Below are 19,063 nucleotides of genomic sequence, written 5' to 3'. Positions count from 1 at the left end.
ATACATACGTCTTCAAGCTTTCCTTTGCTTCTCTCTGATTCTCTGTTTGAGCCGGTCGTGGTCTGCACACCTTTACCTATATGTCTTCAAGATTTGCTCTACTATAATCTCTTTGTTTCTCTTTTCCAGCCAGCCATGGATCCATGGTTGGATCTTGTCCATGGCCACACTTTATGGCACCTCAAGGCCTTCTTCCAAATAAGGGGCCACCCTACATCAGAGCCCATGGAGGACGTTAGATTCCTCATCTCAAGGCTCCACATCTACGAGCCAGGCAAAATCGTCCATGTTGAGAGCCAGCCCAATGTCTTTCACTCCCCCCCCCCCAAACTTAGAAATGTTGGCTTTAGATGCTAAAAAAAAGAAAAAAGTTGCCTTGGACACATGGTAGATGGTGCCTTAGAAAAAAATACATACATGATAAAAGAAAGGTTGATGTTTTTATTTTAATATATATATATATAAATTAATAAAATATTATTATTATATTTATTAATATATTAATAAATAATAGATTCTATAAAAATATATATATTAGTTCTATAAATTATTAATCCTATAAAAATATATTAATTATTATTATAGAATTTATATTTTTATTTATACTTATAATATATTATTTATTAATACGAATATTTATTTTGATTAGAAAAATAAGGTAGTAATATATTAAATATTTTTATTATAAAATATAAAGTATAATAAGATAATTTTACTCTAATTTAAAATTATCATTGAATCATATGCCAATAATATGATTAATAATATATTATAATATAATATATATATTATAAATATATAATATTAAATATAATATACTATAATATATAATATTGATATAATATACTAACGGTATATTGATATATCAATTTATTTTGCTAGAGTGATGGATATTTTTATCCGTACATTTTAGCTCAAGATCACTGTCTCGAGGTGATCTGGAATTTTTGACCTCGAAGATGAGTATCCCGTCACTAGGTTGGGGAGTGATTTGAGGAGGAGATGATCTGAAATTATTGCCATGTAGGACATCACGGTGCAATCAAACACAGTGATCTCGTCACCTCCACTCACATCATCATTGATCTTGGGTGGATCACCCCATACCAAACGCCCCTTTAATATATTGAATAGAAGATTATGTTTCTTGTCTTTAAACTAAAGTGCATCTTTTTAAGGATCCCCAAAGTTCAAAAATCTAAGATTTAGTCCCTCTAATTTGTGGATCATTTTAATGTGGTTCTCAAATAGGTTTTCAATAATTTTTTCTCACCAAAAATCCTAGCTGGTAATCTCAAGTGCATATGTGGCATTTTTATGGGATTAAAATTTAAAAATATAATTAATGGGGTAAAAATAATAAAAAAAATTTTTTCTTTTCTAATCTGTTGGCTCTAGAATTGATTTTGATAAGAATAAAAATTTGAATATATATTTGATACTAATAAATTGTTTGAGTTTTTGAAAAGAAGTTTTCAGAAGCTAAAGTTATGTCTCAAAGAATCACATGCTTCCGATCTTGAAAATTTGTTCAAAGAGGCCACACCATAAAACATCAAGTGAAGAAAGTATAAAGCCAACTCCAACCCTTGAAGGGGGCATTTGGTGATCCAACTTAGATTACCATGGTTATCTAAGATCACTGATGATCCAAATCCTTGGGTGATCTAATCTCTAGTGATCTACGATCACTATATTTGATTTATCATAGTGCAGTGATTAATGACCTCTGGGTATATACAAGCAACTTATTTAGTATGCTATGAGAATCCAAGATCATCGATCATATAATACCAAAAACATCCCTGACATATCTCAAATGGATTTGTATATTATTTGAGATAATATAAAAATTGAAAAGAAAAAAATGTAAGAAGATATGAAATAAGAGGAAAGCCTTAGATTATTGTAATTGGATTGAGAAAATAAAATCACTGCTTTGAATCATGCCCCTTTGGGAGTTCGAATTGAAGATTAGGGTAGAAAAATTTTTAGAATAAAATCAAATAGATTTTTTTTCTTTCTAATCAACACGGTCAAAGAAGGAAGGACTTCTGTTGTCCAAAAAGATAGCAACCCAAGAGGAAGGGATGAATTGGGTTCTTTAAAAATTTTAACCAAATTAGACCTTAAGCAAATATGTGCTTTAATCTAAGTTAATTTGTGTATTTAAGATGTGTATAATGCAAGCAACAGCGAAATTGAGATAACAAAAGTTGTTGTGATATCACTTGCTCTAATATCACTTGTTGCAGATCCGATATCACCCATTATGGTAGGAAGAAAGAAGAAATAAGATAAAATACATAATCAAATATGTGAAATAGCTCGAGTGCTATGTTCATGGGCCATGCAAACTTCACTATGAAAGAGAAAACAATACAAAAAAGAACATCCGCTTTCAACTCTCATATATACACCTCTCTCAATTAGAAGCTATCCTCATAAAAGCTCTCTCAAAATCTTCCAAGGAGGTCCTCTCACAGACCTGCCAGTATTAGGATCATTGATACTTCTAGACGCTTCTGTGGAGTGAACCGCTACATCATGCCTCTCCATAGCTCTGTGCCTAATGCTCTGCTCTGCTCCCGATCCCCTATCGGTGCTCTGCAGTGTCTGTCATGCCTGCTACATGCATCGATGCCTGTCAAACTCCTCTCGACTGCTACCTAAGCCTCCCTTGACTGATGCTCTCACCCCTCACGGCTCTCTCTGCCACCACCTCACGATTCTGTTTGCCCATAGTGTTGTTTAAAGCCCTGAAACCCATACTGAGTCGAAGAAAGACTCATGATCGAAGTCTAACCGATCTCTGGCTTGTCCAATCGCTCCTACATGCATTGCCATCTGCTTGATCGCATGCTAGTCCACTTAGATCATACCTGCAAGCCATCTGGACCATCAGATCAATCCTGCAACACTCAGCAAGCCGTCGGATCCTGCAACAGGCCACCTAATCCATGAGATTACTGTGAGCCATGAGAAACCAACCCAAAATGCCCGTCGGTCCACCATACACTGCATAAAATGCGGTGTGAAATGTCGTCGGTCCATGCACCACACGTGGACCACGTGAAGAGGTCGCGTGGGCCATGCCTCTGGCCGGCCTGCATGCGCCTGCACATGTCTATGCATTATGGGCCGTGCCCACATGTGGTTAGCCCGTGGTGGCTGCTGGGCCGCCCCCTGCAGCCCCTTGGCTACCTTTTGGCCTACGCACTATGGGCCTCATTGCTCCACATGCTGTAGGTCCCACTATTTTGTATCTTTAGGATTCTCACGATATGCTCTTCAATCTAGGCTTCTCCGCATCTGGATTTTTGCTCTTGTGGGTCGAATTAGAGATACTTTTCTCAACAAAAGTAAAGTAAGAATGTAAAGCAAGGATTAAAAGTAAGCACACAAAGCACAATATAAAGATAAGGATTTTATAGTGGTTCGGTGCAACCTCATATCTATATCCATTCTCCAAGTTTTTCTTAAAAATTCTACTATAATAAGCCTGATTATGGTATGTTTATTTTTTTGGGCTCATAAATAAATCTAGTTGGTTTTCTGGGATCACCAACCAAAATCTTACATCGATTATTTTTTGGACTTACAATCAACCCAATTGACTTTATGGGCTCACTAATCAAAATCTACAATATCCAATTTCGAACTTAGATGGGTCTAATCTCCAAGTTTCTTTCCTCTAAAAAAAATTATAAAGAAACAAAAATACAATAGATGAATTTTAGCATAAAAAGAAACAACAAAAAATATAAACTCTTTGAAACTCAAATAAGTGGCTGTTGAATTACTCTTTTGAAGCTTAACTTCACTTCAATTGATACTTAAGAGGATGGAGAAGATGTTTGAGAAGATCAGTCTTTGAAGACTCTCAAAATAGTGTACTAAATCTTCTCTTTTCTTCTCTTTTCAATGGTTTTCAATGAAGCTCACTCAATCTAAAAGTTTTCCCCTTTAATCCACTTAATCTACTTTTTCAAATATTTCTTTAGCCTTAAATACTCTTAGAGATAGTTAGAGAAGGAGTTCTAGCTATTGGAACGGCTGAAATAGTGGTTAAAAGTAAAAACTAGCCATTGGAGAAGTATAGAAAAACTAACCGTTAGTACAGTCTCCAGTCACAGGCTGTCTCAATTTTCATTTGGAGTCGACTTGATTTTTATTTTGAGTCGGCTCGATCTTAGACATATAGAATTCAGCTTTCTGTCCTGCGAATGGAGTCGGCTCGTCTCAGAAATGAGTCGACTCGTCTGTGTGCTAGAACTATATGCTTGTACCAAAATATACCAGAGTCGACTCCTTTACCACATGAGTCGACTCAAAGATCTGGACTTAGATTTTTTCATTTGAATCACTTTCAAACTTGATCTTTCTTATCTCAAATGCATCCCAAATGATATTGACTTCTTCCAACTTTATTTTCTTCATAATGAGTAATCCAAACTTGTGAATATTGGATTTCTAGATGATTAGCATGTAGATTTTTTTTCATCTTATGAAAATACACAGCAGAAAGATAAAATTAAAATAATTTTAATTTTATTGATGCTTGGATCTAATCCTACAATCACCTAGAGATTGTTTAATATACTATGAAATAAATATTTTAGATCTAAAAATTAAAATAGAGGAGAAAGAACGATTACCTTAATCACTTTCCTTTGATCTTACTCGGATCGGATCCGACGGATGTCTAGGGTTTCTAGTGGAGTCGCACACGCATCTGACCTCTACTAGTATCCATAAGAAGATGGTTTGATCGAAGTACTAAGACCATCAGAGTGCTAGCACCTTGCATACCTCACTCCTTGCTTAGATCTAGATCCTCTTCTAGAACTCGAAAAAGAACCCTGCTGCACGAACTCTTCACGCTGATCTGTCAGGATCTGAAACAGGATGCCAAGAAGAGATGAAAAACTTTTTTTTCTTCTTTCCTCTCTCTAAATTCTCTCTTTCTCAGATCTGATCTAAGAACAAGGTGGGCGTGGTGATGGAAGAAAGAAAGGGAGATGAGGTGTTGAGAAGTTGCAGCAAGATAGATCAGGCGTGAGAAATCTCACGCAACCTTATAGCGCACGCCCACCTTTTCCCTTCTTATTTTTATCACACAAAAAATATTCCCAATGCCCATACCTTATCAGATAGAATCCTCTTCCTTATTTGAATCAAACTTAAATAAGAAAGAAGAGTCCAAAAAGGAGAGAGACTCCCAAAGAGGAGGGGTGCCAACTATTGGCGCACCTTCACCCTTCACGCACGTAAAGAAAAAGGAGGCACATCTTCATGCATCCCACCCTCCTTTTGGCATGAAATAGGAGAAAGAATCCTAATGAAAAAGATATTTGGCTTCCTAAATTGATTGGGTTTCAATTTTAGTTTGATTCGAATCCGATTCAAATCCGATTCGAATCAAATTCGAAAAGACTGCCAATATTAATTTAATTAGGATTGAAATTCAAGTCCATCTTAGATAATAAAATCCAATTAATCTCAAATTAAGTCAAGTCCAATTAAATTCAATATGATTTAAATTAATTAAAACTTGATCTATAATTTAATTAGGCCTAATTATATTGCAACACTTGCAATTATGTCCCTTTACTAATAATTAGCAGTTATTAAATATGTAACCTTTACATAATTAGCAATTACTAAATTTGTAACTCTTACAAATTGATCCAAATTATTAATCCCATTAATAATTTGATTATAATCTAAACTATTGATTAGGTCATGCTCCTTTAGTGTATGACCCCTCAGGTTCTATTTGTTGGGATGCGTAGGTGATTTTATGAATGTATTTCAAAATTTTTTTGAAAAATTTATCGTGGAAGATAATTATATTAATCAAATTAATCTAATATGCATATGATCTAATCATCAAATTAACCTACTTTAAGATCTATGATATGATATATTGCATATAAAATCTAAAATAATCTGAAGACAATCAGTATGCATGCATGTGAGCAGTAGATCACATCTACTTCTAATCTGAGTTCCGAACTCCATACCTGATCACAGGTCGACGATCTCTACTATTGAGAGATATGGTAGAGAGAATCCTTGCTAGTTGCTCATAGCCGCACATGTGTCCGATCTCTATGAAAAATCCACTCGAAGCTCCAATCTGATCGGTCTTCTCGGGAGTACTAGCTTGCACTAAGATCTTTTTCTTGACTGAACTAGATCTTTTCTTTAAATCTCTGGAACCTTTCTAGAGGTTGAAGATGAAATTCTAGAGGAGATGAAAAGGTAGAAGAAAGATGAAGAAAAAAATAATTTTTTTCTAATTTATTCTCTCTTTTCAAACTCTTAGAATCAAAAATCTGAAATTTAAATTTTTACGCACACCCTAAAACAGAGGACCCTCCTCTCTATTTTTTACATCATGAATCATGATCAAACTTCCTTCACATGAAGACCTCTCTTTTGAAATCTTACACACACAAAAGAAACTATAAAAGCCTCTTTTATAGGCATATAAGGAGGTGGGGTGAAGAGTCCTAGTGATCCTAGACTCTTACAGGATTCCACCTCCCTTCACAATTCTATATCCCAAAATATACCAAAAAGATATGAGACAACCCTTCCTATATTTTTTTATGGAAAATTAGTTATCTTGTACAAACAATCTCCTTAAAATGTCATATATATAAGGAGAAAAAAATTTATTGGCATAAAGAGTGTTGCCCAGCTATGCAACCCAAGAGGGGGGGTAAATTAGATTTTTAAAAATTTAAAATTAATCTAGAACCACAAGGATTAAGTAATAAAAGACAAGTTAGTTGAAGTGAGTGATTTAAGTAAAGTAAAGATATTAGATGCAAGAGTGCAAGAAGAAAAAGAAAATAAGATAGAGAATAAGTAAGCACATCACAAACAACCAAGATTTATAGTGGTTCGGTGCCAACTTTGCACCTACATCCACTCTTCAAGCTCCTACTTGAGAATTCAAATCTACTAAACCGTATTCAATAAGAATACAACGTCGATATCTCGACTCTAGCTATCTCAAGCTAGAACACTTATTTTTTGGGTACAAGCCAATCCAATACGATCCGATTCAAGGTTCGGATCAACCTTTTCACATTTTGGAATCCTTCCAAAACTAAAGATCAACTCAAAAACAGAGTATAACAATTAATCACATAAAAATATAAATGTAGCTCTTTTAATGAGTAAATAAAGCTTTAAATATACTTTACACAATAATGAAGAAGCTTTTTTGATTTTCTTCAAGGTGGTTGAAGACTTGAATGAGCTCTTGAGGAGTTAGTGAACTTGAAATGAAAGTTTTTTTAACTTCAAGAGGGCTCTTTCTTAGGGTTGAAATGAATGCTTGAAAAATTTCTTTTTGAAACCTTATTTATTCCCTCCTTTAAGTGCCTTTTATAGCTTCAAATGATGGTGAAGAGTGACTGGGTAGTTTTTGAGCCGTTGGAGATCATTAAATGAGCATTAAATGCCCCAAAACAAGCTGAAAAACTAGCCATTACGGAATTTTTCTGTCGCAGGAATCAACTCATAGGATCGACTCATACACATGAGTTGACTCATACACATGAGTCAACTCATGGGGTCGACTTCTATGGCACAGAACAGAAAATGATTGTTCTGTAATTTTGGTGTGCATAGCAACAGAGATCGACTCATAGGATCGACTCATGTACAGGGATCGACTCATGGGATCGACTCAATTAAGTGTGCCAGCCAAAAAATAGCGTGCCGTTCAACCCCATTTGATATGAGTCGACTCATGGGGTCGACTCAATTTTATAAACATGATTTTCTTTCAAAATACACATCCAAAAATATTGAAATTGCCTCCAATAGATCACAAATCTTCTGTTCTTGCTCTTGAGGCTTTTGAGTTAGGATTTGGTGAAATTATAATTTTACTCCTAAAAAATAATAAATTTTTTTTCAAGTCAAAATTATTAGTAACCCCCTCAAATACTTTATAATCATCAAAATCAATTCAAGGAGCAAAGAGAGGTTGATCTGGATGAGAACAGATTCTCCTAATAAGGAATACTTGAAATCTAATTTTAGAACCTTTCTTTTATCAAAACCAAATCTAATTTGGATATGAGATAGAGAAAGGAAAAGACTCTTTGGTGTAAAAAAATCTCACACAAAATAATTTTGTGCATAGAGATATATGGCATGCAAACTGGGTTAGCGCAGGGAGAAGAGTCCTATTCCAATAAGGACTCTAAGTTTCTTTTTTTGAATCCAAACCAAATCATATCTGGTTTAGCCCAAATAAAATATATGAAATTCAATCTAACTATATTCATAAATTTTTAATCAAATCTCAATCAAATTAAAAATTGATTAAACTAAAGTCCTAATCAAATCAGGGATAATTCTTCCTTAGTGATTAGATCATCTCATAACCTAATCGGGTCAAACCTAATTGAATTGAATTCAATTAGATTTTATTTAATCCTCTTTACTCAATCAAATTGAGCTAATAAGCAATCTAATTACTAATTAATCCTCTATTAATTCACTAACACTTGATGAATTAATTTATTATAACTTTTACATAAGGTTAATCATCAATCGAATTGATAATTAAACCCTTGAACGATTCTCAATCGTTGATCAGCCACATGATCAGTCAGAAATTTCTTTTGAGTATGATCCCATAGGCTCGAACCTAATCTGATATGTTGCTCCCTAGATTGATTTTGATGATTACAAAGCAGTTGAAGGGGTACTAATAATTTTCATTTGAAAAAGACTTATTGCTCTTCAGGGGCAAAATCATAATTTTACCAAAACCCTGATTTGAAAGTATCAAATGATAGAACAAAAGATTTGTGATCCATTAGTGAAAATTTCATTATTTTTGGACTTGTATTTTGAAAGATATGCATGTTTGAAAATCATGAGTCGACCCATGAGTCAACTCATGGCACGTGAGCTGTTTGGCACGCAGATTTTTTGGCTTGGCACAACCTGTGAGTCGACCCATGAGTCGACCCATGAGTCGACCCCTACAGTTTTTAGGCCAGAAATCACAGAACCTTATTTTCTGATGATTCTCTGATGTTCTTCCACAGAGGTCGACCCCCAGGCATGAGTCGACCCATGAGTCGACCCCTGTGATGGGATTTCTCTACAACGGCTAGTTTTTAACCCGTTTTAAGTACTTTTAATGCTTATTTAATGTGGTCTAATGGTTTTTTTTCAGCCTAGAATGTTTTCCTCTATTTCAAAAAGCTATAAAAGGATCAAAAAGGTGGAAAACAAAAGTGTGAAATTGAAGAGATTAGAAGAGCATTCAAGAGAGCATTCAAGAGTATTCAAAAGAGAGAATTCGAAAAAAGATTTTTCAAGCCAACTTTTCAGCCCTAATCAAGAGTTCATTCAAAGCTTTGAAGAAGCCTTTAAACCAAGCTCACCAACTCCTCAAGTGCACATTCAAGTCTCCAACCACTTTGAGGAAATCCAAAAAGGGTCTTCTTCTCTTGAGTAAAGTGTATTTAAAGTTATATTCGCTCATTAAAGGAGCTTTTTCTATACTTGTTTGTGCTATAAATTATTTTACTCAGTTTGAGTGATTGTTTTAATTTTAGAAGGGTTCCAAAACAAGGAAAGATTGATCCGAACATAGAATCGGAGTGTATTGGGTTGGCTTGTACCTGAAAAACAAATGGTCTAGCTTGGAATAGCTAGAGTCAGAGTTTTCGACATTTGTATTCGGGTTGAATACAAGATTAGTGGATTGGAATTCTCAAGTAGGAGCTTGGAGAGTGGATGTAGGTGCAAGGTTGGCACCGAACCACTATAAATCCTTTTGTTTGTGGTGTGCATAATTGCTTCCCTTTAACTCTTCATTATTTTCTTGCTTTTAGCCATTAATTAATTAAACTCTCCATATTCATTTAGCTATTGCCAAATATTTTTTATAAGTCATAAGTTAGGCTTAAAATTTTTTTTAGAAACCCAATTCACCCCCCCTCTTGGGTTGCATAGCTGGGCAACAAGTGGTATCAAAGTAAGGTGCTCTAGCCCTTCTTTGATCTAAACAATCAAAGAGCCAAAGATCTATGGCAACCCACGTCGGTACTTCTCTAGTCGAGGGGCAATCCACCAACCGACCTCTACTTTTCAATGGGTCTAATTACACCTATTGGAAAGCTCGGTGAAAATATTCATATAAGCACTCGACTATGATATGTGGAGTATCATAGTGAACGGTCCTCACACACCCACTAAAATTATAGATGGTGAGGAATCAATCAAACCCGAGAAAGAATGGGATGAGGTTGATAAGAAGATGGCCTAATTAAATGCTAAAGCAATGAATGTTCTTTATTGTGCTCTTGATGCAAACGAATTTAATCGCATTTCTACTTGCTCATCTACTAAAGAAATATGAGATAGATTAGAAGTAACCCATGAGGAAACCAATCAAGTAAAAGAGTCTAAAATAAACATACTTGTGCATAAATATGATTGTTCAAAATGGAGCATGATGAGTCCATAACTAGAATGTTTACTCGCTTTACTAATATTATTAATGGTTTAAAGAGTCTTGGTAAGTCCTATACTAACAGTGAGCTTGTAAGAAAGATTCTCAGGTCCTTACCAAGAACTTGGGAAGCCAAAGTGACTGCCATCCAAGAAGCCAAGGACTTGAATACTCTACCTCTAGAAGAGCTTCTTGGATCTTTGATGACTCATGAGCTAAGCATGAAGCAACATCAAGAGGAAGAAGTCAAAAAGAAAAGAACCATTGCCCTCAAATCCACAGCTCCACCAGATGAAGAAACTGATGACACTGAAGATGAAGAACAAGATGAAGAGATGGCACTCATCACCCGAAGATTTAAGAAATTTTTGAGAAAAAGAAAACAGGGGATGAGGAAGAGGCCATTCACAAAAGGGGAACAAAGCAAAGAAAAAGAGAAAGACCAACCCCTTATCTGCTACGAGTGCAAGAAGCCAGGACACTTCAAATCCGAATGCCCACAACTGAAGAAAGGTCTCAAGAAGTTCAAGAAGAAGGCCATGATGGCCACATGGAGTGCGAGTGATGACTCAAGCTCTGATGAGGAAATCTCAACCGAACAAGCCAACTTGTGCCTTATGGCACACGAAAATGAGGTAATTTCTGAAACTCCTAGTGACTTTACATTTGAAGAATTACATGAAGCATTCTATGATTTAGTTGATGAATTAAAGAAACTAGGGATGAAAAATAAAGAGCTAAAATTGAAAAATTAATCTTTATTGAAACAGACTGAAAATATTTCAATTGAAAAATCCACCCTGCTTCAAGAAAATCAAAGCTTAAAGAATGAAATTGCCAAGCTGAAATCAATAGTAGAAAAGTTCACCTTGAGTTCAAATAAACTTAATATGATTCTTGATAATCAAAAAGTCGTGTATGATAAGGCTGGACTTGGCTATAACCCCTTGAAGAAACAAAAATATCTGAAAAATATTTATATAAACTCTTTAAGTAACAAGTCTACCAAAATTACTTGTTTCAAATGTGGTATAGTAGGACATAAATCATACACTTGCTTCTCTAACAAATCTGCAAAATCAACTATAAAAAAAATATGGGTTCCAAAAGAAACCATTATGACTAACCAAAAAGGATCCAAGAAAGCTTGGGTACCTAAAACAAAAACTTGACTTTTGCTTGCAGGTGTGTCTAGCATCCCAAGGAGGAAACAGGAAATGGTATCTTGACAGTGGATGCTCGAGACACATGACTGGTGATGAATCACAATTCATCACGCTTGATGCTAAGGATGGAGGGATGGTCACCTTTGGAGACAATGGCAAAGGAAAGATCATCGGTATAGGTAACATTGGTATCACTCCCTCCAAATACATTAAAAATATTTTGTTAGTGGATGGTTTAAAGCACAATTTACTAAGCATTAGTCAATTTTGTGATAAAAGATATAAAGTTGTTTTTGAATCGTCTGTTTGCATTATAACTAGTCCTATTAACGATGGTATTAAATTTATTGGACATAGACATGGCAATGTTTATATGGTAGATTTAAATGATTTAGCCAAAATAAACATGCAATGCCTAGTATCCTTGAATGCTAAAGTTAATGAGACTAGTTGGCTTTGGCATCGTAGACTTGCACACATTAGCATACATTCTCTTTCAAAATTAATTAAGAAAGAATTAGTTCTTGGCTTGCCTAAACTGAATTTTGAAAAAGATAGAATTTGTGATGCATGCCAACTAGGTAAACAAACAAGAGTTTTATTTAAATCCAAAAATATTATTTCAACTTCTAGACCTTTAGAGCTTCTGCATATGGACTTATTTGGACCAACTAGAACCACTAGTCTAGGAGAAAAATGATATGATTTTGTAATTATAGATGATTACTCTCGTTTTACTTGGGTTTTCTTTTTAGCACACAAAGATGAAACTTTTCATATTTTCACTAAATTTTACCGAAAAGTCACTAATGAAAAAGAATTTTCAATTCAAAATATTCGAAGCGATCATGGAACTGAATTTGAAAATCAATACTTTGAAAACTTTTGTGATGAAAATGGAATTGGCTATAACTTCTCTGCTCCTAGGACACCCCAACAAAATGGGGTAGTAGAAAGGAAAAACAGAACCTTAGAAGAAATGGCCCGTACCATACTTTGTGAAAGCAACCTTCCAAGATATTTTTGGACGGAAGCAATTAACACAGCATATTACATTTTAAATCATGCTTTGATTAGACAAATTTTAAAGAAAACCCCCTATGAACTTTGGAAAGAAAGAAAACCTAATATTGCATATTTTCATATTTTTGGTTGCCGATATTTTGTGTTAAATAATGGTAAAGAAAGACTTGGTAAATTTGATGCAAAATCAGATGAAGCAATCTTTCTTGGTTACTCCTCCACTAATAAAGCTTTTAGAATTTTTAACAAAAGAACTTTAGTAGTAGAGGAGTCCATACATGTTGTTTTTGATGAATCTAACGATCTTCCTTCAAGGAAGAATGAGGGTGTTGATGATGCAGATCCTCTAATAGAAGGAATGAAGGAGATCACTCTGAAAGATTCAACAACTCAAGAGGACGAGGAATAAGAAGACAAACAGGATGAGAGAGGTGAAAAATTCAAGAACAATCTCAAGCTACAAATGACCTACCCAAGGAATGGAGGTATGTTCACAATCATCCTAAGGAATTAATTATTGGTGATCCTATGCATGGGGTAAAAACTCGTTCTTCACTTAGAGATGTATTTAATTATTGTGCTTTTGTATCTCATCTTGAACCAAAAACTATTGAAGAAGCTGAAAATGATCATAATTGGATTAATGCAATGCAAGAGGAACTTAATCAATTTGAAAGAAATAATGTATGGACTTTAGTATCAAGATCTAAAAATTATTCAATAATTGGCACAAAATAGGTATTTAGGAACAAATTAGATGAACATGGTAATGTAATAAGAAATAAAGCAAGATTGGTTGCTAAAGGTTATAATCAAGAAGAAGGAATTGATTTTGATGAGACCTTTGCACCTGTTGCTAGATTAGAAGCCATTAGACTTCTACTTGCATATGCTTGCTTTATGAAATTCAAATTATTTCAAATGGATGTCAAAAGTATATTTTTAAATGGATATATTGCTGAAGAAGTCTTGTAGAATAACCCCAGGTTTTAAAATCATGCTTTTCTAATCATGTTTTTAAGTTAAATAAAGCTTTATATGGATTAAAACAAGTACCTAGGGCTTGGTATGATAGGCTAAGCAAATTTTTACTAAATAATGATTTTTCAAGAGGTAATGTAGACACAACCCTCTTTGTTAAAAGAAATCAAAATGATATGTTAGTAATACAAATTTATGTTGATGACATAATTTTTGGGTCTACTAATGAATCTCTTTGTCAAGACTTTGCTAAGCTCATGCAGGGGGAGTTCGAGATGAGCATGATGGGAGAACTCACCTTCTTCCTCGGACTTCAAATCAAACAAACAAAAGAAGGAATCTCCATCACCTAAAGCAAGTACATCAAGGAATTACTCAAAAGATTTGGAATGGAGAACTCCAAAGCAATTGACACACCCATGAGCCCCTCATGTAAGCTTGACAAGGATGAAGAAGGTAAATGTGTAGACTTAAAATACTATAGAGGTATGATTGGCTCTCTATTATATTTAACTGCAAGTAGGCCTGATATCATATTTAGTATCTGTTTGTGTGCTAGATTTCAATCTAATCCTAAAGAATCTCATTTGAATGTTGTTAAAAGAATCCTTAGATACTTGAATGGTACTCAAACTCTAGGGTTATGGTACTCTAAGGACTCACTAATTGATTTATTAGGATATTCAGATGCTGATTTTGCTGGATGTAGATTAGATAGAAAAAGCACTAGTGGAACTTGCCAATTTCTTGGAGTTAACCTAATCTCCTGGTTTAGCAAGAAACAAAATTCGGTAGCACTGTCTACGGCTGAGGCCGAATACATTGCAGCCGGAAGTTGTTGTGCTCAAATCTTGTAGACTAAGCAACAACTCGAAGACTTTGGAATCAAACTTAATGAAACACCCATAAGATGCGACAATACAAGTGCCATAAATCTAACTAAAAATCCAATTCAATATTCAAGGTCTAAGCATATTGAAATAAGACATCATTTTATAAGAGAACATGTTCAAAACAAAGATATAACTCTTGAATATGTTTGCACTGAAAATCAATTAGCTGATATCTTTACAAAGGCCCTTAGCGAGGATAGATTCTTGAAATTAGGAGAAATCTAGAATTCTTGATCCTTATGCCTAAGTGTTTCTCCATTTCCAAGGAATCGATTTGAGATCAATTTTCATCATCTCTCTTGGTCCTAAAAGCTCAAGATTATCATTCTCACAACCTGTCATTGAGCAAAATTCTTCTCCCAAAATTTTAAATTTTTTCAGAATTTATTCATATTTTTTTTGAATTTTTGTGATTCATGAGTCGACCCCCTAGGGTCGACCCATTGGCAAACTTGTAATTTTCGGCCAACATCCCACGGGCTCATTCCATTTTGTCTTAAACCTGTTCATGAGCCGACCCTCTATTCTCTTCATCTTCCTCCCTCCAAGACCCGTCATCCTCATCTTCTTTCTCTCCAAAACCAAGGATTTAACCCAAGAACATTCTCCCTTCTCCTCTCCACCTCAAATCACCCCTGAAAAGGAGCTTTTCGCATCTTCTCCCTTGATTGAAGCGGTTGGAGCGTGCCCTAGCTCCACGTTCTTCTCAAAACCTCTTCTCTCCGCCAAAATCCTTTCCATCCTCTATAACCCTCCTTCTCCTATCCATTTGATCCTCCGAGTCTCCCTGCCTGCTCTTGTGGTAAGAATGGCCCCAAAGATGAAGCTCCCTCAAAGAAGAAAATCAGTCCGTGAGCTGGAAGAAAGCGTCCGCAGGAAAAGGCAAGCTGCTCAGCCTCCACTGCTCCCATTCCGGCTTCAGTGTCTGCTCAAGGTCCCTCTCAATCTCCCCTTAGCCCTAGCAAAATCCCTCTATCTGATAGGAAGGTAGAAACCGGCAAGAATGTAGATTTTAGATTCTTTAAAAAGAAGGTTTCTCCTTTGGGACAAAGATAAAAAATCAGGGTTGGGTTTTTACTGCTCTCTCAAGGAAGTTACATTTGTAGACTTGGTTAGAGAATTTTATCAAAATCTACACTATGGCAATGGAACAGTAACTTCTACTGTTAAGGGAGTTGATATATGTTTAGATCCTATTACTTTGGGAGAGATACTACATTTGCCCTGTGAGGGATATTCTTACATGGAACTCCCAGTGAAGGAAGAGGGGATCAATGTAATTCTAGGAGGAACCTACTCGGAAAGTTTGAATAAATTGGAAGCCAAAATTTTGTCAATTGAAATGAGAATCTTACATCAATTAGTGACAAAGCTTTTCTTCCCAAGGAGTGGTAGGCATGACCTCCTTTCTGGCCGAGATATTTGTATAATATTTCATGTGATCACTCAAACCCCTTAAACCTCCCTGCTTTAATGATGGAGGCCATGAGAGAGACACTGAACAGATCCAAGGCACATCTGCCTTTTGGTATGGCTCTCACACTAGTTTTCAGGAGGTTTGGAGTCAGTTTTGAGGGAGAGCATCTGCTAAGCTTTCTCACGCAGACACCATCAACCAACACACTCTGCACCGTATGGGATTCACTAAGACTGATGGCGGTTGGATCAAGGGTTCTGAGGACAGAGTAGAGGACAGAGCTGAAGAAGAAGGTCCCTCATCTCCTCTCCATGACATCAGGGCAGCATCTCCAGATATCCAGTTTGTTTCAGATCCAGAGGTTGGCCCTTCAGATTCTGCCAGGAGGTACACACCAGTTCAGCAGCCAGACAGCAGAGCACCTCCTTTAGAGTTCAGATTAGCTGATGATCAGATCGAGCAGATTTCTCAGCGTGTGGCTTCCTTGCTTTCTCGTCAGTGGAGCACTTCTATATTTGCACCGGGATCCACATCATTAGTTCATCTGATCAGACCTTGATCCCCCATATCTCCACTGTATTTCAGTTGATCACAGATCAGTCTATTCGGATTCAGTAGCTCGAGGATTGCATTTTGAGACTGACTGGGAGAGTTTTGACTTGCAGGGGCAAGTCTTAGCTTTGGCCCATCCTCAGCCACAGGAGAGTACTATTGAGGTCACAGACCTTACTACAGAGGCTGGCAGGCTCAGAGGTGCATTGGAGGGTGGTTATGAGTTATTGAGGAGAGAGATCAGAGGCTCGAATGAGCATGCATCTACTCAGCTCACTGCTCTGCTTCAGTCTGTTTCGAGAGCACTGAACGTTCTTGATTCCATTAGACTCACTCTTTCAGTCCAGTCTTTGGCCTCTCAACGTTCTCAGCCTCCTAGTTTATCTCGCTCACCTGCTCGTGCCAGCACCTCCACTCGTGGCAGAGGCAGACGGGGTAGAGGACGTGCTCTTGGTCGAGATCCATCATCTCCTCACCCTATCTCTGATGACTCCGATCCATCTAGTCATGAGCTTTACTAGATCCTAAGTGTTAGTCATGTCTGTTATTCTTTCTAGGATCTATTTTTTGAGCCATGTAATGATATTAACTGGTTGATTTTTATTTTATGAAATATGTAGTGAAAAAACTATGGTTTTAATCATCTTTTAATTATATATCTACTCTTTGTAATGGTGTCAATCATCTCTTGATTATATATCTTCTCTTTGTTGATAATTCATATCTATGATAATCTATGGCATATTTTGGTTAATGATTGCTGTATTCAGGGGGAGCAAACATTAATGATTAGCACAAGAAGTTTGAAGAAATACTAAAGAGAAAACGTATTCAGAAAAAGAGGGGGAGTTAACAATGTTTGATGATGTCAAAAAGGGAGAGAAATTAAAGAAAAAGAAACATATCAAAAGTAAAATTATAAATTATTAAAAGACTTAAAAATAAAATGAATGAATTGGAGAGAAATTAAAGAACAATATCAAAAGTAAAATTATTAAATGACTTAAAAATACAATGAGTAAATTGCTAAGTACAATGCAAATGAGCAACCTTTAAAATTACTTCTTAGACATGCTCTGATATGCTTTAAAATTAGACTTGCTCTGATACATCTTAAAATTTGACATGCTCTGATATACTTTACAATTAATTCTTAGACATGCATTGGTACACTTAATTATTAAACTTGCTCTGATACTAAAACTAAATAATCAAATGAGAATGAGCAAATTTTCAAGATACAACTTGCTCTGATAACAAAAATAAATTTTTTACTCTAATACCGAAATCACATAATCAAATGAGCAAATTTTCAAATCATTAAGCAATGGGCAAACTATTTATGCAAATGAGCACTTGTATCACATGCCAAAAGAATCAATCTTCTTTTCAAGCTAATGCACTTATAATACATCCTTTTGAAATTCATGATTCACATAGATGCTTTTGTTCAAGTGTTTTGTCATCATCAAAAAGGGGAGATTGTTGCTCCCTAGATTGATTTTGATAATTACAAAGCAGTTGAAGAGGAACTAATAATTTTTATTTGAAAAAGACTTATTGCTCTTCAGGGGTAAAATCATAATTTTACCAAAATCCTGATTTGAAAGTATCAAATGATAGAATAAAAGATTTGTGATCCATTGACAAAAATTTTATTATTTTTGGACTTGTATTTTGAAAGATATGCATGTTTGAAAATCATGAGTCGACCCATGAGTCAACTCATGGCACATGAGCTGTTTGGCACGCAGATTTTTTGGCTTGGCACAACCTGTGAGTCGACCCATGAGTCGACCCCCAAGGCATGAGTCGACCCATGAGTCGACCCCTACAGTTTTTGGCCAAAAATTACAGAACCCTGTTTTCTGGTATTCTTCCACAGAGGTCGACGCATGAGTCGATCCATGAGTCGACCCCTGTGACAGGATTTCTCCGCAACGACTAGTTTTTAATCTATTTTAAGTGCTTTTAATGCTCATTTAATGTGGTCTAACAGCTCTTTTTCAGCCTAGAATATTTTTCTCTATTTCTTAAAGCTATAAAAGGATCCAAAAGGTGGGAAACAAGGAGGAGATTGGAAGAGTTAAGAAGAGCATTCAAGAGAGCATTCAAGAGCATTCAAAAGAGAGATTTTGAAAAAGAATTTTTCAAGCCAACTTTTCAGCCCTAATCAAGAGTTCATTCAAAGCTTTGAAGAAGCCTTAAACCAAGCTCACCAACTCCTCAAGTGCACATTCAAGTCTCCAACCACTTTGAGAAAATCCAAAAAGGATCTTCTTCTCTTGAGTAAAGTGTATTTAAAGTTATATTCACTCATTAAAGGAGCTTTCTCTGTACTTATTTGTGCTATAAATTATTTTACTCAGTTTGAGTGATTGTTTTTATTTTGGAAGGGTTCCAAAATAAGAGAAGGTTGATCCGAACCTAGAATCGGAGTGAATTGGGTTGGCTTGTACCCGAAAAATAAGTGGTCTAGCTTGAAATAGCTAGAGTCGGAGTTTCCGACGTTTGTATTTGGGTTGAATAC

This window comes from Elaeis guineensis, chromosome 14 (assembly GCF_000442705.2).
Source record: "Elaeis guineensis isolate ETL-2024a chromosome 14, EG11, whole genome shotgun sequence".
Taxonomy (NCBI): domain Eukaryota; kingdom Viridiplantae; phylum Streptophyta; class Magnoliopsida; order Arecales; family Arecaceae; genus Elaeis; species Elaeis guineensis.
This window is presented reverse-complemented; position numbering follows the sequence as displayed.